The 24,219-nt window shown below is 44.3% G+C and overlaps 1 protein-coding gene across 1 annotated transcript in view; it reads left to right on the top strand.

The window, feature by feature from the left end:
• Nucleotides 1-24,219, top strand: part of LOC115645644 (probable acyl-CoA dehydrogenase 6) — a 154,200-nt gene that overhangs the window by 420 nt on the left and 129,561 nt on the right.

A 24,219-nucleotide genomic window follows, 5' to 3' on the forward strand; every position in this document is an offset into this window, starting at 1 on the left:
GCCTGAGCTGGTTTTGCTCTTGCGCTGGCTGAGCGTAGGGCTCCTCTCCAGCTGCCTTCCCTCGGCCTGGGCCCTCCGTGAAGAGACCAGTGCGAGGCCCCAGTTGCTCTCCTCCACCTCCCGATTCTGCTGTGCTTGTGCAGTGCCCCTCGCTGCCCTTGTCCTGCCAGGTCCTCAGCCGTGGTGCCGCCTGATGGCCAGAGGCAGTGCTGAGCCTCTCGGGGGTTCGGGAGCCTCTGGCGGTGGCCCCTAGCCAAGGGCTGGGAAGTCAGGAGGGACACGACTCTCTGAGCAGAATAATTAGGGGATTGATCCCAGCACGCTGACACCAGTCAGCTGGCACTAGGAAGGGGGAATTAGGGGTGGCCCTGAAACTGGCAGGTTGGTGTGTAGCATGGAGTCCCTAATGCGTCCTGCTCAATGAGATGCATACATCACCTAGCCCTAAAGTTGCTACTAATATCGTTGGTAGATGGTCAGTTTAAATATAGGTAGTTTAGTTTCCATATTTACGGTAGGTTTTGTACAATAATAAGTATAACTCTTTGTTTACCAAACCTCATATTGACAGAAATGTTTCATACTTAGTTTAAAAACATTAGCGAAGCCATTTATTGTTCATGTTCAGACATTCTCCAGGTCAAGTTGGAACTTGGAAATTATAGTATTGTGAAAGAGAAATAGAGGATAGCTAGACAGGCAATGCACACTGCTGTTTTCATTAGCTTTCTTAAGTGAAATGTACACATCAAACAGCAAACATAGTGGGAAAGGAAAAAAAAAGATTTTTAAAACAGCTGATTTTAATATTTTTCAAGGTTGTTAGAAAACAGTCAAGAAACTTTTGTAAAATACATGACTTTAAATGACTTTCTCTCTTTGGAGACTTTGTATTAATTAACAATATTGGTCCAGATTTTCTCTGAAGTGGTTCCACTGAAATTAGCAGAGTTACAACAAGGGCAAGTTTGGCTCATTATATCACAAAGCAAAGATTTATTTTCCTCCAGCAACATATTTTGAAAAACATTAATTGATAGAACTCTTCCTATGTAGTCTCTTAGCAGCAGTAAACCTTTCTTATTATGTAATGTGGTTTAAATGCAGTTTCAATCTGAGCTGTAATCTAGACAATAGTAATAATAATCACTTAGCTTCTTAGCCACACACAGCCCACCCTGAGGCCCTGGAGGTTACAAAGCTTTTACTAATTATGTTTGAAGGCTTATGGTTGGGATCCAACAGGAGTTTAGCTTTTAAACAGACGTTCCAAGTCTCTTTGATTTGGATGAAAAGTCCTTTATTTTTGATTAACATTAAAGCTATTCAAATGTCCCTACTTTTAAAAAACAACAACATCCAAACAAGTTGTCATAATTTGACATTCCTGTTTATAATTAAATCTACATCTGTTTTTGCACTTAGCAGGTGCACAGTGTTGCTTCAGATCTGTCCTCAACTGCATTACAAGGCCAAATTCTGCTCTTAGTTACGTTTGTGTAATTTCAGAGTATCTCCTGTGATTGGAGATTATGGAGTTACTTAGGCATTTGATGCAGCTAAAATCAGAATTTGGCCCTTCACTTTCTATTTATAATGTGAGATAAGGGATCTCTCTAAGGGGATGTTTGAGGAAATGGCTTTCAAGGTGCTCTGTAATAGTAATCATTATTGTGAAGAGCTCCTGGATTTAACAGCTAGTTGAAGCAACAGTTATAGTCATACTAATTGGTCTCTGACAGATTCAGCACATTAAAAGTATTGATGCAGAGAACACTACTAGAGAACAGAGCTGAGAACCAGGGTTTATGACCTGTGTAGAAGAGTATATATTGCCAAGAGCTGCTCTTTATAGTAAGAATGCTGTAGGTAATGAATATATTTTTTCCTTTTAGGTGGCCAAAATTCTAATTTCTGGTTCAACTTTGATTTTCATAGGTTAAAAAAAGGTTACTCATGAATAATGTATTGGTGTTTGAAAAACAGAGTAGTTTTTCAGTCTTCTAATCCACTGAATTACAAACACTTTCCATGTGTGACATTGTTTTAGAAATCACAGATTGGACCATCAACTTTCGCGTGCTGGAGCTGTTCCAATCCTCTTTATGCTGTAGGCTATCTAGAATATGCAGTTTGCTTCTTTATTCAAAGCAGAAGAATAATTTGAAAAATTTCTTGATATTTTCATTTGCTGTTTTCCTAAACTTTTTCAGAAATAGAGTCTATTATATTTTATACCACTAGATATGTATACAATCTAAATTTCATACTGTGTATCTGAACAGGATTTAATGGATGTTTTTGGTCTTTTAAACTTGCACAGTGTATGCAGAGTACACTCCAAAAACAAACAATAATATCTTGATCATACTTGGTATAATAGGGCCTGACTCTGAATTCCTGGCAAATGAAAAATTCTTATTGAACTCTGAGAATAATAAGTGTACAAGAAATACAGAGTAGAACCTCTTTTATGTATGCATGTAGTATTCTTGAGAGGAATGTGAAGGGACTATGTAAAACCAAATAGTCCCTCAAGACACAATAGGAGAGAAGCTTCTAATAGAATAACATTTTAAATAAGTACAAAGTGACAACATAATCTAATTATGGCATCAATGAGTTCAGTGTATTACTAAGTCACATGGTCCTCACAGCCTGATATCTATAGCAATATCACAAGTAGAAGCGTTAACCACTTTTTCTACACTATGACCTACAAGGCAAAACTGTGATAATCATTAGAGTTCATGATGGGAGGAGGCATTCTGTGGTGCTGAAATTCAGGCACCATTCCTTTGCACTGTGCGAGTGAAACGGCTCCATCTTATGCTATGATTCCTGCCAGTGGATGATATTTCATTTCACTTGGATATTGTGCATTACTAGATGGTTTAACCTTTCCAAATTCCTTTATTTCTTAGTTCAGTGTGGGAAAAGACAGTTGATTCATGTTGTTTATTTTCCGTTCATTTTATAATTACAACGTATACGTCTTACTCTCAAACAGGATGTGCCATAGTCTCATTAGTTTAAAGGATGTTTAATTAGTGTGTTGATATGCATGAATAATGTTAGGCCTCTTCCCCTGAGCTTTGTATGTGTATGTGTTCCTTGTATATATTCTGTTGTGCCTTGATTTCTATTCACATAAAGGAAAGATTTCTATGTCTTGATTAGTATGTTAATATAAACAATATTATTCACTTAGACTGAACTCGGGATCCTGCACAAAGCCAGAGTAAATCGACTGTACATAGGGTGAGGAATTCTCCCCAATCTGTGAAGTGACAGCAGAGTAATTCTATAGCTGCTCCCGCAGCCTTAGGTTTTCAGAGATCCTTGCTGCAGATGGAGGGTTTGACCTGTGTATTTGAGAAGTCACAGATCCCCCAACTTCCTTGGACAGTATACTCCTCTCTCCACATACTAGCATATAGTGAGGCACATGAAGAGCTAGGTTCTGTGGTGCAGAGATGCTGCAGAACTGTTGCATTCATTTCTTCTTGTGTAGTGGAACTACACTATTTCCCCTTTGTTCTGGGGCTGTAGGAGTGTGCATGTGCTTAGGGACTAGGGTTTGTCCTTTATTTAATAGAAAATATCACCAGCTATTAAGCTTGGCAACTCTAAAACTTAGAACAAATTAAATACTTGAATACAGAGAGGAAGGATGGCCTTGTGCAGGGGTTCTTACAACAAGTTTTTTGGTGGCCTCAAAGTGTGGCCACCAACTCTCACTGGTGGCCGCACTAACACTTTTTCTAAAATACTTCATTAACTTTAGGAAAAACAATTAAAAATGCACAGGTTCACATCTAAGGTTCATTGTAATTTATATTTGTAGGTTTTTTTTTGGCAGACTCAATAATAAAAATAATGCTGCCTCCCCCTTTGGCTCCCTCATCCAAGGCTTAGTGGGTCCCAGGGCTTGCTGTGAAAAGTGATATTTGTATATTTGTTAATATCACAGCACACTTTAGGTACTTGGGAGGCTATGAAAAGTGATAAGTGATATTAACAAACATGCAAGTATCACTGTTCACAGATAACTAGTAAGTCTGCTGTGAACAGTGATACTTGCATTGTTTCTTAATATCACTTTTCTCAGCAAGCCCCAGGATCCAGTAAGCCCTGGATTGGGGTGGGGAGGGAGGGCGGAGGCTGAAGGGGACGCAGCAGGAACCAGAGGCGATGGTGGGATGGAGCGGGGCCGGGGGAGGAAGCGGAGGCCTGGGGTAACACAAGGGATGGATGAGAGGCCAGGAAGGCAGCGGGGTCCAGCGATGGGGTGGAGATGGGGGTGATGGATATAGGGCCATGGGAGACAGCAGGGGCCAGGGGCGATGGGGGTGAGTGATGAGCCACGCAGTCTCATGGCCAGAGCCAGGGCCGGGTGTCTGCTGCCATGCAGCCAGGACTGGGGCTCAGTGCCCACGGTCAGTACCTGCTGCCCCGCTGTTGGAGCCCAGGGCCGCAAGGCCAGGTTCCTGAAGTCCCACTAGAACCTGTTGCCCAACCCCCATCTCCCCAGTGTGGGTCAAGAACTTTCCTTGCTCCTGCAGCGTTCTGTCCTATCTCTCTCTAGAGGTGGTGCAGGGCAGCATATCCAGGAACAACAAGGAGGAAGTGGGAGGGGCCGATGCTTCTCCTCCCCCCCTCCCGTCACAACCCAGCGAACTGTTGTGGCCACACAACAAGCCCCTGGTGGTTGCATGGAGCTATGGTGTCAGCATTTGAGAAACATTGGTCTAATGGGCAATAGCTTGAGACTTGGGTTCAGTTCCTCCTACATACCTCCTGTGTGACATATCTTCTCTATACCTCAGTTTGCCATCTGTAAAATGGGGATAATAGCACCCGTTGTGAGGATAAACACATTCATGATTGTGAGATGCCTATATACTACAGTAGCTTTGGGCAATATATGTACTTTTATAGATGACTGTATTGCACAAGAAATTACATTAAACAAGATAATATTTTATTTTAAAGGCCAATTCCACAATATATATATAACTCCCAGAATAGGGCCTTAATTACACATGAAAGTTTCACTCATTTAACTTTAATCTATTTTTAAACTGCTGTAGTTAAGCTTGTAGATATTCTTATTATATTTCAAGAGTGATTTATTTTGGTTTAGTTTAAACCTGTTTCCAACTGACAACACTACAGGAAGTATAGCAGCATAGCCACTGTGCTGTAACTATGCTGGAATAACCCCATAGCATAGACACAGCCTACAGCTTCGGAAGGGGTTTTACAGTCACTGTAGAAACTCCACCTCTCTGACAGATGGAATCATTCTTCCATAGACCTAGCTATGTCTACTGTGGGGATTAGCTCAGCATAGCTATGTTGCTCAGGAGTATGGATTTTTCACACCCCTAACCACTGAAGCTATGTCAGCCAAGTTTTAAGTGTAGAGCAGATTCTAACCTGCAATAAGTCACTCTTAAAGTAAAGTAAGCATGGCCACATAGTCATTTGCATCTGTTTAAAATTACACCTGTAGTTCAACTGATGTAACTTTCTCCTGGGTGGACAAACCCTAACACAACCACAGGAGAAGTTACAGAAATAAATAGCTGGACTTCATTTTTCAGAAATCCTTATTTTATGTTTCCTTTCTTATTTTCTCTGTAACCTGTTAGCTTAAAAATATAACACTATCTGTAATTTTCCAATTGTTTGAGCATGAAGAGGAAGAGACTCATAATTCCAGGGAGCTGTTTTTAGCAGGGATATTGAAATTGTTATGTGAGTAGTTTCCTTTACTACTTTTTAGGTCACCACCCTTCCTCTTGGAAATCTCTGAGAAGTAACTTTTTTTCTTTATTGTACAAGGTTCTAGTGCAAGAGTATTCAACAACTTGTTGAAATGGAGATTGATTACATTCAAATGTAACATAGAGGAAACAAATTCTTAATCTGCTGTATATAAACTCTGCATTTTTCTTTCTTATTTTGTCTTGGCGATGGGAGTGAGTGCTCTGGGACATGAACCTGCGCAATTCTCCATACATGTGTGGCCAGAGCCTCATCCGGTGTAAAACAGCTTCCCATTTATGGCACTTGAGGATCTGGCCCAATTACGCTTATCCCATCCTTGCTGCAATGCTATAATGGGGATACTGTAATAAAGAAGACTTCAGACCATGTCCTTTGGATACTAGTCAGTCTTGGTTTATATCCCCATAGCAAAGCTACAAATCAATATGGTGAGCACTTTTTATCTACGATACTTTATTTAGTATAGTTGAGGCCCTATGTATTCTGCAGCAGACTGGACCTACATTTGGCACCCTGAAACCCCCCAATTTTACCACCACCACAACAGCAAAATCTGTAACAAAATGACAAGAACAATGGCTGTAAACTGGCCATCAACAAGTTTAGGCTTGAAATTAGATGAAGGTTTCTAACTGTCAGAGGAGTGAAATTCTGGAACAGCCTTCCAAGGGGACCAGTGAGTGCAAAAAACCTAACTGTCTTCAAGACAGCTTGCTACGTTCATGGCAGGGATGGTATGATGAAACTGCCTACAATGACGTATATCTGTGACTAGTAGTAGCAAATATCCCCAGCGGCTGGTGATGGGACACCTGATGGGAAGGGGTCTGAATTATGACTGAGCATTCTTTCCCAGGTGTCCTCTGAAATGCTCAGGGTCCAGCTGATTACCATATTTGGGGTTGGGAAGGAATTTTCCCCCAGGGCAGATTGGCAGAGACTCTGGAGGTTTTTCACCTTCCTGTGTAGCAAGGGGCATGGGTCACTTGTAGGTTTAAGCAAGTGTAAATGGTACATTTTTTGTAAATTGAAGTCTTTGCATCATAATTTCACGTCTTCATTAACTCAGCCAGAGGTTGTAGGTCTATTACAGGATGGGCAAGGTTCTGTGGCCTGCTATGTGCAGGAGGCCAGACGAGATGATCATGATGGTCCCTTCTGGTCTTAAAGTCTTTAAGACATTTCCGTAGTGTAAAAATGTAGAACATTTAAGGAAAAGTTTTCAGTGCAGTAAATATTAGAGAGCATGATCATTTGAGAGGCTGAGCACCTTCTGCAAAAATACTGCAGCATGCTCTCAATTCCCAATGAAACCACTTGAATGAAGTTGGTTGATTTATCTTTGTCATATTCCCTACATCCATAGGACAGCAGCAGAAGAGGAAAGTGCATTGTGCTTCTGATAATTACAAATAAATCATTTGAGAATAAATTTTTCATAGCTTAGCCACTAGCAAATTGAGAGGGAGGTGACAGGTTGCTATATAGTCATTTGGATAACAGGTGCTACCCACTGATCATATTATTTAGTGGGAGGATGTTAAATTATTAAAGGAAGGAAAGTGCATCAAGGGGAAATACATGATTTGGACTTGAGATTTTTAAAACATATTAGTCTACAATCATATTTCCTTTCACTAAAACCTGCAGGAGGGAAAGGATTCAGAATACTAAGCCTGGGGAGATTCACCCATTATGCACTGAATGTTCTTCTAAATATGGGAAGTTCAGTCTTGCAGAGAGGTCGGGCACAAACTACATGGAACCCAGCATTCATGAGGAAAGCATATAATATACCTACAGATCCTGTGCTCCACTTCCTCCTCTTTTCTCTGACTGCAGTATTATGTAAGTATTCTGGGGACAAATCTTCAGTTGATTTAAATCAACATACTAGACAATACTTTGGTAGAGAGGAAGCTTTCATGACGGATCTTGTAGCTGGGCGGGGCAGTAGTGTTAGCTATGTGTAACTAAAGTATCATCCAATATACTGTGAGTGCTGCCAGAGCAAATAATTGTTTTAACTTTTAAACTATAATTCAGTGATAAGAGTGGAAAAGTAAAATACGTTTCAGCATGATGTATTAAGACTTCAAGAACATTTCTCTCTGTGTAATTATCACACTGATGTCACCAATATCATCAGACACTGAAATTATTAACTTGTAGCCAAAATGCAATAATGGCAATTTTGTGAGTAGGATCATGCCTTGTGTTTCCCTTAGTCTCAAAGTATGTTACACAAATCTAAGATGACTACAGCTATATATCCAAGTAGTGGATTAATTATTCCTGTTATTCACAGGAGAATAACATCCCACTGACTTCAGGCAGAGTCCCCCATAATAAGTTAGGCCCAACAATTGTATTTGTGGTTTACAGTTAGCTATTATATCATGTTGCTTGTCTTAAGTAGCACATCTGACTAAACTGGACTATATTCTGGCGCACTTTTGACAGCCAAAAGTTGTGTCTGAAAAAGCAGTGTTTGAGAGTGTGAGTGTCTATGATTAATTTAGATTCTTGCAAGAGTGTATCAGAAAATATAAGACTGATGCTTGGTTCTATTTTGAGCATTTTTGTGTGGAAATGTGTGATTATTGTTTTGTGAGTACGTGTCTTTCCTCTCATTTCTTTTGTTCCCAAGGTACTCTGCCTCTGAGGTTGGCCTTGCCCCAGATTTTAGGACTTTCTGTGGGTTTTGGTTTGTTTGTTTGTTATGTTTCCCTCTGTCTCATGATTTTTAAAAATGCTTTCAGCTCCTATTGTACTTGGTCTTCAGGGAGAAATAAATATTTATGGATTGCATAAGAGTATTTCGATAGAAACTAGTGCTCACACTTATTTCATATCATTATGCCTGTCAAACTGGTAGATTTAAAGAACAATTACATAATTTATGTTATAGTGTGAAAAAAATATCTGGACTAATTTTTGGTTACTAACACTGGTAAGTCCAAGTACCACTATCAGATCCATCTTCAGTAAGGTACATTCTTTAATGATTGGGATAGGATCCCAGGTTAAAACAGGAAAAGAACAAGTTAAGAATTACTTATACAAGTTACATGTCTTCAAGTCAGCAGGGCCTGATGAAGTCCATCCTAGAATACTTAAGGAACTGGCTGAAGAGATCTCTGAGCCATTAGCAATTATCTTTGAGAACTTGTGGAGGACGGGAGAAATATCCGAGGACTGGAAAAGGGCAAATATAGTACCTATCTTAAAAAAGGTAAATAAGGACAACCCAGGGAATTATAGACCTGTCAGCTTAACTTCAGTACCTGGAAAAATAATGTAGTGAATAATCAATCAATCAATCAATTTGTAAGCACCTAGAAGAAAATAAGATAAGTAACAGTCAATGTGGATTTGTTGAGAACAGATCATGTGAAACCAGCCTAATAGCCTTCTTTGACCGGGTAACAAGCCTTATGGATGTGGGGAAGCAGTAGATGTGATATATCTTGACTTTAGTAAGGTTTTTGTTATTGTCTCACATGACCTTCTCATAAACAGACTCGAGAACTGTAACCTAGATGAACCTATTATAAGGCGGGTGCATAACTGGTTGGAAAACTGTATTCAGAGAGCAGTTATCAATGGTTTACAATCAAGCTGGAAGGACTTGTCGAATGGTTCAGCAGAGGTCTGTCCTGGGGCCAGTTCTATTCAATATCTTGATAAATGATTTGGATAATGGCACAGAATACACTTTTATAAAGTTTGTGGATGATACCAAGCTGGGAGGAGTTGCAAGCACTTTGGAAGACAGGACTAGAATTCAAAATGATCTTGACAAACTGGAGAAATGGTCTGAAATAAATAGGATGAAATTCAATAAGGATAAATGCAAAGTACTATACTTAGGAAGGAATAATTATTTGCACAAATATAGAATGAGAAATGACTGCCTGGGAGGGAGTACTGCAGGAAAGGATCTGGGGATTATAGTAGATCACATACTAAATATGAGTCAACATTGTAACACTGTTGCAAAAAATCTAAACATAATTCTGGGATGTATGAGTAGAAGTGTTGTTAGCACAACATGAAAAGTAATTCTGCTTTACTCAGCACTGATAAGGCCTCAACGAGAGTATTGTGTCCAGTTCTGTGCAACACACTTTGGGAAAGATGTGGACAAATTGAAGAAAGTCCAGAGGAGAGCAACAAAAATGATTAAAGGTCTAGAGAACATGACCTCTGAGGAAAGATTGAAAAAAATTGCTTTGTTTATACTGTAGAAGAGAAGACTGAGAGCGGACATAACAGTCTTCAAGTACATAAAAGGTTGTTATAAAGAGGCAGGTGATAAATTGTTTTCTGTAATCACTGAAGGCAGGCTTAAATTGCATCAAGAGAGATTTAGGTAAGACATCGGGGAAAATTTTCTAACTGTAAGGGTAGTTAAGTATTGGAACAAATTACCGTCATTGGATGATTTTAAGGATAAATTAGACAAAACCTGTCAGGGATAGTCTAGATGATAATTAGTCCTGCCTCAGTGCCAGGGATTGGACTAGATCACCTACTGAAGTCCCTTCCAGTCCTACATTTCTATGATTTTATGTCTGGGCTCTAACTCCTTTGAAGAAGAAATGACACTGAGTTTCTTCTCTGGATTTTAAAAAAAAATAAATTGGACAAGATAGGTATATGTATACATGAGAAGATGCATATAATTACTCCTTTGACAATATCTAGTCTTCATTTAAAAACCTCCACTTTTGGAATTTTGGGACTAATAAAATATCCTTTGAAATATGTTGTGTTCTCAAGTTGATGGTCCACACTGTATCGGTATAATTCTCATTAGAACTCATTCTGAGGGCATCAATGTCTAATTGTCACCATTATGAAAGAGTGATCCAAAGTCACAGATTAAACACAGTAGTCACTAGTTTAGCCATGTTTCAAAGTGGTAGCCATGTTAGTCTATATCAGCAAAAATGAGGAGTCCTTGTGGCACCTTAGAGACTAACAAATTTATTTGGGCATAACCCCATGACAGTTTATGCCCATAAATTTGTTAGTCTCTAAGGTGCCACAAGGACTCCTCTTTGTTTTTATTTTAGCCAATAAAGGCTAATCAGCCCTGTAAATGACCTGTTTTTTACTGTATCAATGCACATACTTCTAATATGCAAAAGAAGGGGACGTGTATTATCACTGCACATAACAAAAAGTGAATAAGACAAACATGTATAGGATACTAATGGGGAGTTTACAGAAATCTTTATGATTATCCATCGTCCATGTTCTTGGCAATCTGTAGTATTAGACAGATTCATTATGAACCAATGGAGTTCCTATAGGGTTTCTGTTTCATTACTAGTCACAGAGAATTACAATTAATTTGTGGTCACTGTTGCAAAGTCTGAATCCAGCAGAATGGGGTGAACAATCTCTTGGCCAATTGTACATGGAAAAGGGAATTTCTGTGACCCGACTTTTCCCACAATAATACTGCATGCAAAAAAATCCTGCTAACTGAAATAGAGAGAGCAGAAAAGAGAACCTTGTGTGCTCACATTAATAATTATATGATGTACTAAGATACTGCAGTGGTTGGGAATAAGCATCTATATAGATTGGTGTTCCAGTATTTAAGCTGTTCTTCCAAAATCTTTTTAGTTTTCCTCACCATTCTCTTCCGCCTATTCTTACTTTAAGCAATGTTGACATTCAGCGACACCTGAACAGATATCTGGCCCTCAGTAGGGATTGGGGGCAGGGTGGATTTAAATCATGATTTAAATCACTAGTCAGGAAGACTCAATCTAATCATAGTTTTCTACATAAAAGTGCATTGCTGTTGGTTCTTATAATCTTAATACATATTCTTCACAACTCAGAGATAGATGTAGGTTTCATTTTTAGAGGGTACACACTATACATGTTTAAACTGATTTAGTCTGAAAACTTTTCAGATTAGTTTTACAGCTATATCAGAAAATGAATGATTGATTAGTTATTTCATTTACCAAAGATAATTGAAGCAGATATTTATGAAGTCATTGGGAGGTGAACTATCTCCAATACAATCGGGTTAATCGTTAAGATTTGGAGGATTTTCTTTCCATGCTGTAGTAGGAGGAGAACATCACCAGACAGACATTTAAATTGTTTTATTTAACTAAAACAACAACGTTAAGTATTCTGGATTTTTTCTTCAACAGCAAACATATATTTTAACAAAACAAGCATATGTCCCTTGCTTCTCGCATTTATCTCCAGACCTCTTCTTGTTCAGTTCTGTTCCGCCTCCAATAATCTTCTATTCATTAAAAAGCAGCAGAGAGTCCTGTGGCACCTTATAGACTAACAGATGTATTGGAGCATAAGCTTTTGTGGGTGAATACCGACTGCGTCTGACAAAGTGGGTATTCACCCATGAAAGTTTATGCTCCAGTACATCTGTTAGTCTATAACGTGCCACAGGACTCTTTGTTGCTTTTTACAGATCCAGACTAACACGACTACCCCTCTGATACTTCTATTCATTGAAACTTTCTAGAGAAAGGTGAGGGATTGATTCTGTGTGCACAAAATTCGCAGAGGACCAATAGAATTGAGGTCTGTTATTTCTCACCTCTATATAGTATTTATTTATTTACAAACATTTTTGCTGTTAACAAGCATGTTACCTCTGGAGAGACAAATCCACAGTTTGAGAACTGCAAAACTAAGCCTCTCTGATGGTATCTTCTAGATTGAGCACGAAGTCCCATTGGTTAGATAGAAAGATTAACCTAAATAATCTGTACAGAAGCCTGTGGAACCCCATAAGATTGGGTCCCTAATCCTTGAATTATTGGCACTCCTTTACAAAACTTTTCTTAACCATTACATGAATATATTGTCTCATACTATAGAATTAGAATTTATAATCCCTATTACATGATGAGCTATAATGTATCTTAATTAAAACTATCTTTAGATAGGTTTTTCCTCAAAAAGCATTTTATAAAAAAAAATTTCTTTTTTTTTTAATCATTGATTTTTATCCACCTGGGTTAGGGGGACTATTGCAGCAACATTGGAGTAACTCTAACTCTGCATTTATATGGATTACGCCAAGCTGTCATTTATCACATGCTTTCTCTAGAGACCATCATTAGATGATCTTTTTGTATATAATGTGTATATCCATGAATACAGATACTGTAGAGCTAAAAGTTTGAATACAAATACATTTTCTAAATCCCCAGCGGAGTTTTCAGTTATGCAAAAATTTAATCTTAATAATGACCAAATAGTTTTGTCTGTACCCGCTGAACTAAGAAGAAAACAGTGCCATACGTGATTTGAAAGCTGCAGAGTTGACTACCACAGTGATGTAAAGAGAGCTCTAGTCTAGCTGCATGGTATGTGTAACTTTGCCCATTGTGGTCAGATTTCACAGCAGTTGTAATGGAATTTTACCATTGCTGAGATAGAGAAATGGCTTTAGTAAAATAGAATGTAAGCGTTGTTCAAAAAGGAACATAAGGAACCGGTGTAGATCATGAGCAAAACATTCGTATTTAACCAATTGGCTGCTCTGAGAACATTTTGCAACTGGGTATTATATGGTAGTAGTTCTCAGCCAGGGATAGGCGTATGCCTGTGGGTGCACAGAGGTCTTCCGGGGAAACTCAACTCATCTAGATATTTGCCAGGTTTTACAACAGTCTACATAAAAAGCGCTAGTGAAGTCAGTACACCCTAAAATTTCATACAGACAATATCTTGTTTATACTGCTCTATATTCAGAAATGTAAGTATAATATTTATATTCCAATTAATTTATTTTATATATATTTTAGGAGAAAGTAAGCAATTTGTCAGTAATAGTGTGCTTGATAGAGTGGCAGTGTCTTGCACACAAGGATGTATCTTAAATACTGGAAATTGATTCATAGTAGTAGTAAAATTGAATTGAAGTGCCTAAAATCATTAGTGAGTTTTTGGGTTTCACAATCTGGAATTTTTATTTATTTTTATAAATTTGAAGAGTGGGAACAAAAAGGAGATTTGCAGTACTTTAACTTCTGCATCAGTAATCAGAATTATACTTTATGTACAGTATAATGAAACATGCAGCAGTAGAAAGGAGGATACTAAATGGTTTAAAGAGAACTCTGTCCAATTATTGCTGTATGAATGGAGAGGAAGAAATTGCATGATCCTTATTACAGGATCTGTTGTGTGTGCCTTGCTGCTGAAAATATGTTTTTATAAAAAATAAATAATGAGGTATATTACATTAGGGTTTTTCCTTCTTTATTTTTTCTTTTAGAATTAGAAAATACAATTTAATTCACTAACAGTTTGTTCCAGCACTTGCTGATCATTGCATTTTGTTGCATTTCTTCAGCATTCTTCTGTTTACTGTTGGGGTATCAGCATAACTGATGATGTCCAAAGGAATGCTAAGAGTTTTATGGCATTGTATTATTATTCATTAATTATAATTATTTATTTGTAAGGATATAAACTGACCTTTCCACTCCAGCTCCCATTGCTGTTAGCACAGGTAAGTCTTCAAATCCTACAGTTCCTCTGGAAGCTGAGACTCAGCCATAACCATTCCCAATAAAAGCAAGGAAAATTGGAGTGAGTCAGGCCTGCGCATCCTTCTTCCCCTTTTTCACCCATTATATCAAAGTGATACCTCAGGCTTCAGTAGTAACCCCAGGGCTGCCCCTATCAACCACTTATACAGTCTTTTCAGAATTTAACCTTCAAAGCATCATGCTCTCATGGAGTAACAGCTTCCCAGCCTCTGTATTCCTGTATGTTGCTCCACTGGGTATGTCTAGACTGCAGCTGGGAAGTGTGATTCCCAGTGCAGGCAGACAGACATATAGCTAGTTCTGCTTGAGCTAGCACACTAAAAGTACTGTGGACCTGTGGCATGGGCAGCGGCTCACCCTAGCCTCCCAAGTCCAACCTGCCCAACCCCTTGGGCATCAGCTTGGGTGCTTAGCTTGAGCTGCCACCCGTGCCACAATATCTGCGAGTCTGTCTACCTGTGCTGGGAATCGCATCTCCCAGCTGCAGTCTAGACATACCCTGTAATGTCACAGACTCTACTACTGCAAGCTCAGTACATCACCAGGCACCTCAGGACTCCTTCAGTCAACAACTAAGTGACTTTCCACTGCCACCATTCACTTGCCTCAATGTCACTTGCCTCCCTGATTCTTATCACCTCAGTCCTCGGCTACAGGGAGCTGAGGAGCTCCATGCTTGCAGATGCTCCAATTAAACAAAATAACAATGTATTAGATATTCAATTCAGTGATTCCATAAAGTTTAAAATCATCAAATTTTGGTGTAGACACATTTATAAGCCGACCCTCTGCTCTTTGATGCATCATTTTATTACCAAAAATATTTGGCTTATGAATGAGCATATACGGTAGTTTAGTGCGCCCGGGTTGGGTCATGCCCTGTGCCCTGGGCTTTAAGTCACGTGACACTTGCAAGCGGCCGATGCCAGTGAGTGATCTGCACATGGACTGTTTATGCTGTGCGGAGGAAGCCCATCTCAGTGATCGCTGCAAGATTTGCAGATCCTTCAAGCCTCAGACCAAGAAGGAAAGGGGCATTCGGCTCTGAGGCATTCTGATGGAATTGGCCTTGACCCCAACTCCGGTGCGCTGCTCCGAGTCGGCACCAAGCACAGCAACATCAGTGAGCAGTGACCCTTCAGTGCCTTCCACCAGCAGGCACCACTCCCGTCCCATCCATGGGACACTCCAAAAAAAGCTTAGAAGAGGTCTTCTCTGCCAACATACCTGAGTAAGACTGGGGGAGAGACGAGACCCACATTGGGCAGTTCTCGATCCCTGTTGGCCTCCAGGTCTCTGACTCAGGTTGAGTGGAGTAGCCCAGCCCACTCTACACCGACCTCCCCAGGTGTGTGGGTGCCCTCCACGCAGGAGGCCCTGCAAGTGGCCCGGGACATTGCGTCTCTGCTAGTACCAGGGGCACTGCCACCATAGGCTCCCTGGTCCAGAGGCAAGCCACTGCTTGGATCTCCGCAGTTGCTGCCTGCTCAGTACCGTTCATGGTCTAGGGAATGTTCAGTGACCACCCCATGTGCAGTCTGTGCTGGTCACTGTTGGCTGGGTACCGACTGTCAGGAGTTCCAGGCACTGCTCTGCATCGAGGGGCTGTAGACCCCATGAGGAGAGTGTGCCTCGTCAAGACCAGGACAGACAGCATCAGAGGTCCTCATTTCCAAGAGGCTATCGTAGCCCATCGCATTATGGGCACCGATGCTGTTCCCATTCTTCGTCTCGCTCCTTCGTCTTGCTCCAGGTCCCTGCTGTGGCACCGCTCCCGCAGTCCGAGGCATCAAGCGCTGGCACCTCGCCGTCATGAATCCACCCCATCAGAGCCGGTTGCAGAGCACCTGCTACTGGCGGTACTCCCGCTCCTCCATGCTGGGATCATGGTCTCATGGTCGGCACCATTCCTGACACCACTGCTCCTCCCAGTCCTGGAACAGCAGCAGGTCGTATGCCAGCACGGCCTCCCTTTGCAGTTGTCAGTTGATGGGACAGTCTAGTCAGGCTGAACAGTCTGCTCCACTGGTTCCACAACAGGTGCAGCGGCACTGAGCTCCTTGGCTGGCACCATGGTATCAATGGGCCCCATGACTTTCGACACAACCCCCGGTGGTGGCTTGCTCAGTGGCCAGAGCCTTGGAGAGACCGTCAGCCTCCCTATCTCAGCCTCCCAGGAAGGAGTTGGTGGGCGACCAAGTGGTGGGACTCCAGCACTAGTGGATACACAGAGTACCGCACCCCCATCCTCGTCCTCATCCTCCCCTGATGAGATGATTACGACCCCTCCTCCACCTGTTCCACAGGAGGACTCTAGGCTCAACAGGAACTGTTGAAAAGGGTTACATCAAGCCTCAACCTTCAAGCCAAGGGTGTGGAGGAACCCTCGGACTCAACGTCCTTTTGGCCTTCGCACTGGGCAGGGTGGCCCTTCCACTTCATGAAGTGGGGCAAAGATTTTGAATGCCTTGTGGCAAACACCGGCTTCCTTGCCCCCCATCTCTAAGAGGGTGGAACGGAAGTACTTCATGCCTGCCAAGGGGCATGAATACCTGTACACCCACCCTGCCCCCAACTCTCTGGAGGTTGAGTTGGTGAACCACAGGGAGAGACAGGGCCAACCAGCCCCTACTCCTAAAAATAAAGATTCAAGGAGACTGGACCTATTCAGGAGACAGGTTTATTCATCCTAGAGTTTCCAGTTAAGGGTGGTGAACCACCAAACCCTCCTGGGGAGGTACGAGTTCAATTTGTGGGGCTCTCTGCCCAAATTCGAGGACTCCCTCCAAGAGCATGACAGGAAGGATTTAAAGACTGGTGGAGGTGGGTACAGCGGCTGCCAGGGCGGCCCTTCAGGCTGTGTTGGATGCCGCAGATACTGCTGCAAGGTCTATGGCCTCCATGGTGTCCATGAGGAGAGCGTCGTGGCTCCTGCTGTCTGGGCTGTCCAGCGAGGTGCAGAACTCCTTGCAGGACATTCCATTGGATGGCAAGGCCATGTTTGTGGAACAGACGGACATGAAATTGCATGGCTTGAAAGATTCCCGCACAATGCTTAAGACCCTTGGCCTCTATGTCCCGGCTCCGATCAGGACCAAGTTTAAGCCGCAGCAGGCTCCCATCCAGGCCACCCTCTCTAAATATGAGCCCCATTATAAAAAGTCATGGGACTTGTAAGGAGACGCCCTGGCTCCCCGCCGCGCCTAAGAGGGACGAGCCACACGAGGTGCCTCAGTGGGCGGAGCCAGCACTGCCTGTCCCCGCCCCCCGGAAGTCAAGGGGCGGGACAGGAAGTATAAAAGCCCGGCCCCAGCGCTCAGTTGGGCGCAGGCTGCCGGAGAGGACAGACGCTGGTGCCCGGGCTCCCGCCGGGCCCAGCCTGCCCCGCGCCCACTACCCAGAGGAGCGCTGGCCGGACCTGCCCCGCGCCCACTACCCAGAGGAGCGCTGGCTGGACTTGCCTCAGACCCGGTACCCGGAGGAACGTCGGCCTGACCTGCCGTGTGCCCGATACCCCGAGGAGTGGCCTGAGCTTCCCCATGACCGGTACCCGGAGGAGCCCATGGTCTGGGACCCCCCAGACGACGCTGGCAAGGACCAGGTACCCAGAGAGGGGGAGGTTGGAAGTAGCCCGGGGATAGCCGACCCTGGTTTGGCTCCTGAAGAGCCCGAACCCATGTCAATGTGTTGTGGCCAGGATCCCCACTGACCGCAGCGGGTCTTGACCGCTGCTAGGGCCCTGGGCTGGAACGCAGTGGAGTGGGAGGGCCTGCATTCCCCCTGCCACCCGTAACCGGGTGGCAGATTCCCCCTCTTCCCGCCTATTGCCACTGCTCTGCCCTGATCCAGAGGGCCAGAGTTAACTAGACTTGTGTTTGGTGCCCCGCCCGAACCAAGGGGTGGGCCCCCTTTGACTTTGCCACTGCTCTGCCCTGATCCAGAGGGCCAGAGCTAACTAGACTTGTTTTTGGTGCCCCGCCTGAACCCCAAGGGCCTGGGCTGATACTGTGCTTGCTCAGCCCCTGCTAGAGGCCTGAGGTTGAACTGCTACTTGCCCCCCCCTGCCAAGGGCCTGGGCTGATAACTGTGTTTGCTCAGCCCCTGCTAGAGGTCTGAGCTTGAACTGTTACTGCCCCGCCCTGTCCAAGGGCTGGGGCTTATTTACTTTGAGAGCCCCGACCCCGGCTAGAGGGCCGGGGCTCTACCTTGTTTGCAGACCCTGTACCCCCTCAACACCTGCGGAGGGGCTAAGCCTACCCGGACTGCAGCGTGCTAGGAGGCGCCCTGGCTCCCCGCCGCGCCTGAGAGGGATGAGCCCCGACACGACCGGCCTACAGGACTATAAGAAACACCCGCAGAGGCAATGCTGGTCTGTGCCCCAACCTAGGCCCTCCATGGGCAAACAGGCAGGAAAACGTCAGTTTTGACAGGATGCTTGGGAGTGACTTACCAGTTCATACCAGGGATCCACCTGCAATAAAGCTTCCCTTCTCCAACTGGCTGTGTGCTTTTCTCCTGGAGTAGTTGTGGCTGACCTCGGACTGGTGGGTCCTCAACAACCGTTTTCTGGGCTACACCTCCAGTTTACCTCTACCCCGCCATACCCATCCCTCCTGAGGGGCCCCTCTCATGAGTCCCTGCTCAAGCAGGAGGTGGAGCAGCTTCTTGGCCTAGGAGCGGTGGAAGTGGTACCAGCGGAGTTCAGACACAAGGGTTTCTACTCCTGCTACTTCCTTATCCTGAAGGCCAAAGGGGGCTCAGGCCCATCCTGGACCTGTGAGGCCTGAACCCAGTACATGGTGAAGCTCAAGTTTTGCATGGTCTTTCTGGCCTCGATCATCCCCTCCCTGGATGCTGAGGACTGGTACACCACCCTCGATCTGCAGGATGCGTACTTCCACATTCACATATTTGAGGGGCACAGACGTTGCCTCCGTTTCACGGTTGGACAGGAGTACTACCACTTAGGTTTTCCCATTTGGCCTGTCTACTGCTCCCAGGGTGTTCACAAAGTGCATGTCTGTGGTAGCAGCCTACCTCAGATGTTGCAGGGTCCAGATCTTCCCCTATTTCGATGACTGGCTGGTCAAGGGCAGCTCCAGGTTGCAGGTGTGAGATCACATGGCACTCCTCCTGTCCACGTGCGCCACTCTAGGCCTGTTGGTAAATGTCACCAAGTCCATGTTAGTCCCAGTGCAGCGCATAGAGTTTATTGGGGCAGTCCTGGACATGACATTGGCCAGGGCCTCCCTCCCACTGCACAGGTTCGAGACCTTAAGGGAGTTCATCGGCACAATCATGCAGTCCCTGTGACCTCAGCCAGAGGGTGCTTCCAGCTCCTCCGTCACATGTCAGTGTGCACATATGTGGTTTACCATGCCAGACTCAGGATGAGGCCCCTCCAGCGCTGGTTGGCCTCGCTGTTCTCTCAGTCCAGAGACAGGATGGAAAAAGTCCTCACTGTGCCCGAAATTGTGATCACCTCCATACAATGGTGGTCCTCCCCTGGAAACGTGTTCCACGGGGTCCCATTCAGGGGCAGGACCCCATCAGTGGAGCTAGTGTTGGACATGTCAGACCTGGGGTGGGGAGCCCCCGTGGGGAACATTTAGACCCAAGGTTTGTGGTCTGCGCAGAATCTTGTCCTACATATAAATGTCAAGGAGCTCATGGTGGTTCTTCTGGCATGTGCGGCTATCTGCTCGCACCTAGAGGGCAGTGTGGTCAGGGATCTCACAGACAACATGGCCTCTATGTTTTACATTAACAGGCAAGGTGGGGCCAGCTCCTCTGCCAGGAAGCCCTCAGGCTGTGGGACTTCTGTATAGCCCACGATATTTGCCTGGAAGCCCACCACTTGTTGGGCGCCTGGAACTCGTGGGCGGAGCCAAGACTTCTCCTCTCAGCACGAGTGGTCACTACACCCAGAGGTGGTGCACAGGATTTTCCAAAAGGGGGAAACTCCCCAGGTGGACGTGTTCATGACACAGCAGAACTGCTGGTGCCCCCGCTTCTGCTCTGGGGCCGGGGGGAGGGTTGGACACGGGCACCATCTCCAGTGCCTTCCTCTATCCTGGTTGGGCCAGCTTCTCTATGCCTTCCCCCTGATCCCATTGATCGGCAAGGTTTTGGAGAAGATAAAAATGGACAGGGTCTGGGTCCTCCTGATCGTCCTGGCATAGCCCAGACAACATTAGTATGGGACTCTCACGAGCCTGGCAGTCGCCCCACCATGGCTGTTGCCGTCCCGTCCGGACCTGCTCTCCCAGGACCAAGGCCCCCTCCTCCACCCCAACCTAGCGGCACTCCACCTCACCAGCATGGTTGCTCAATGGTTAGGCCAGGAGGAGAGGATGTGCTTGGAAGGGGTTCAGCACGTCCTCCTGGAAAGCATATGGCTCTCCATACGTCAGGCCTACCTGGCGAAGTGGTCTTGGTTTTCAAGGTGGGCAGCTGATCGTGGCATTTCGCCCATGGCTGCTCCGATCCAACTCATTTTAGACTACCTCCTTCACCTTTTAGACTTGAAATTAGATGAAGGTTTCTAACCATCAAAGGAGTAAAATTCCGGCACAGTCTTCCAAGGGGAGCAATGGGGACAAAAGACATATCTGGCTTCAAGACTAACCTTGATAAGTTTTTGGAGGGGATGATATGATGAGATGGTCTAATTTTGGCAATTAATTGATCTTTGACTATTAGTGGTAAATATGCCCAATGGCCTGTGATGGGATGTTGTATGGGGTGAGATCTGAGTTACTATAAAGAATTCTTCCTGGGTGTCTGGCTAGTGAGTCTTGCCCACATGCCCAGGGTTTAGCTGATTGCCATATATGGGGTTGGGAAGGAATTTTCCTCCAAGGCAGATTGGCAGAGGCGCTGGGTTTTTTTTGTCTTTCTCTGCAGTGTGGGGCATGGGTCACTTGCTGGAGGATTCTTTGCACCTTTAAGTCTTTAAACCATTATTTGAGGACTTCAGTGGCCCAGATGTAGGTTAGAGGTTTGTTGCGGGAGTGAGTGGGTGAGATTCTGTGGCCTGTGTTGTGCAGGAGATTAGACTAGACAATCATAATGGTCCCTTCTGACCTTAAGTCTATGAATCTATGACCCTAAAGCCCAAGGCCTAGTGCCCTCGTCTATCAAGGTGCACTTGGTGACCATATTGGCCTTCCACCCGCCGGTGCAGGGACACATGGTATTCTCCCATGCTATGACTAGCCATTCATTAAGGGATTGGATCATCTCTTCCCATACATTAGGCTCCTGGTCCTGCGTGGGACTGAACTTGGTGCTGGCCTGGTTGATGGGTCCCCCGTTTGAGCTGCTGGCTACATGCTCCTGGTTGCACCTCTCGTGGAAGGTACCTTCCTGGGGTGATCACATCAGCTAGGCAGGTCTCGGAGCTCTGGGCCCTGACCTCCGAACCCCCGTACACGGTGTCCCATAAGGATAAGGTCCAGCTCCGACCACATCCTTTGTTCCTCCCAAGGTGGTCTCCACCAACCAGATGGGTCAGGACATCTTCCTGCCGGTGCTCTGTCCCAAATTGCATGCGTGCAGTGGGGAGCGCCGCCTCCACATGCTGGATGTTAGATGGGCTCTGGCCTTTTGCCTGGAACATACAAAGCTGTTCTGGAAGTCCCCGCAGCTGTTCATTGCTTTGGCCAAACGCATGACGGGGGTCGGCCGATGTCCACTCAGTAGCGGGCTCTCCAACTGGATCATGTCATGTATACTACCTGTTACAACCTTATGAGAGTCTCCTCACTGCTGATCCTGAGGGTGCACTCAACTAGGGCGCAGGCCTTGTCAGTTGCCTTTTTAGCCCATGTTCCCATTCAGGACATTTGCAGGGCTGCCACATGGTCTTCGGTTCACACGTTCATCTCGTGTTATGCCATTGTCTCCCAAACCAGGGAGGACGCTGGGTTCAGCAAAGCTGTACTCTGTCCCGAGAGTCTGTGAACTCTTACTCACCTCCAGCAGACATAGCTTGGAATCACCTATTGTGGAATGCACATGAGCAATCACTCGAAGAAGAAAAGACAGTTACCTTTTCCGTAATTGGTGTTCTTCGAGATGTGTTGCTTATGTCCATTTGGCATCCTGCTCTCCTTCCCCTGTGGTTGGAGTTGTCTGGTAAGAAGGAACTGAGAGTAGGGGGAATGCGCAGTGCCTCTTATACCACGCCATAGAGGTGCCACTCCAGGGGTTGCTATGGGTGCTCCCCTACGGGTACTGCTAGGGTAAAAACTTATGGCACTGGTGCACGTTGTGAGCATGCACACCCATTGTGGAATAGACATGAGAAACACATCTCAAAGAACACCAGTTACAGAAAAGGTAACTGTCTTCTTTATTTTAAAGTTGGGCAGATGCTTAAATCCTTTCCTGAGTTGGGGTCATTAGCTGTTATGAAGGCAACAGAATAGAAATATTTTTGGGTACCACACACACATTATTATTTAGTTTCTTGACTGTAGCTTTAAAAATATTTAGAATTTAGAGGGAATCCCTTCCAGATTATAATTTTAAAGTTGGGCAGTTTTGGATTTGTAGAGGTGAACGATAGTAATAATTTGGAAAAGTCTAAATTGAAGATGATAGTTATTTTTTTGCTCTCTTTTAGTAATGTGGATCTTCTTTTAAAATATAATTGTTGAATAGCTTTATTTGTGCCAGTTATGTTTCACAAGGTCATGGAACAGATGTCTGCACTTAAAATGACCTTTTTCCAATTAAACCTGTCTTCCCATGGAAAATGTTTTCTTGGCCTGTTTCTCAAGGGCCTCCTGGTGACAGTTCAAAAGGGTACACAGACGTCTTTAATCATTGGGCCTAATCCTGAAGTCCATTACTCAGATAGCTGTCTTTGAAGCATTTACATTCACTATAAATGCATGTAAAGAGATGCCATTTCATACTTTTGGCTAGACAGGCAAATATAGAATCATAGGCACAGATTAACCCCCTGCTGCCCATATGCCTGTAAAAAGGGTCTTCCATATGTGCATTTTGCCTTTCTCACATAGAAGAGGACTGCCACAGAACCACACTGTATTCCTGGAATCCCAAAGAGGGCTGTCTGGAAGGAAGCATCCAGCTGGGAAAGGAGTCTGGGGAGGTTGCTAATCGTACCCCCCTCCCCCTGAGCTCCACAGATTTTCTGGAAATGATAGTATAGACTATCTTGTTGGTTTTTTTTTAAAGAGCTCCTGTATACCAGAGGACTATTTTTAAGGGGGATCCCAGGGGAAGCCAAGGCCAGATGGCCAGGGAGTGTAGGAGTGTATGATCTGGGGCCCCGAGACTCTCTGCTTCATGTGGAATCCCTTGGCTCTGAAGTTTCTTAAGGCGAAACCCACTGCTTGTTTGGTAGGAAGGCAACCCCCTCTCAAAAAGCAATTAAGTTAAACTCCATGAAATAGCAACATGCAGAGTCTTCCTCCCATTAGACCCTCTTCCATGAATGTATGTCAAATGTAGGGATGTTATAGTTTCACTGCTTAGTCCATCACATTGCTAATGCAACATATTGATACATCTGTCTTCCAAGTTCAGAAAGTCAGTGCTGCACTCCAGAAGTTTTTATGAACAGTCAGGGTTATCCTGAACATCTGAGCAAGGAAAGTACTCCATATTCTGTGTATTCACAACCATAAGAAACACTTATTTATTGGTGGTTTTAAATGAATTAATAGTGCCCTGGTACAATAAAAATGGTGATGGCCATCTAGGAAATTTTGTTGAGCCCTTGATACTTGTCTGAATAGTTTTTACATTAAATACCAGTAGCTGTAGTGCAGTGGTTCTCAAACTTTTGTACTGGTGACCTCTTTCACATAGCAAGCCTCTGAGT

Source organism: Gopherus evgoodei, chromosome 2 (assembly GCF_007399415.2).
Source record: "Gopherus evgoodei ecotype Sinaloan lineage chromosome 2, rGopEvg1_v1.p, whole genome shotgun sequence".
Lineage (NCBI taxonomy): Eukaryota > Metazoa > Chordata > Testudines > Testudinidae > Gopherus > Gopherus evgoodei.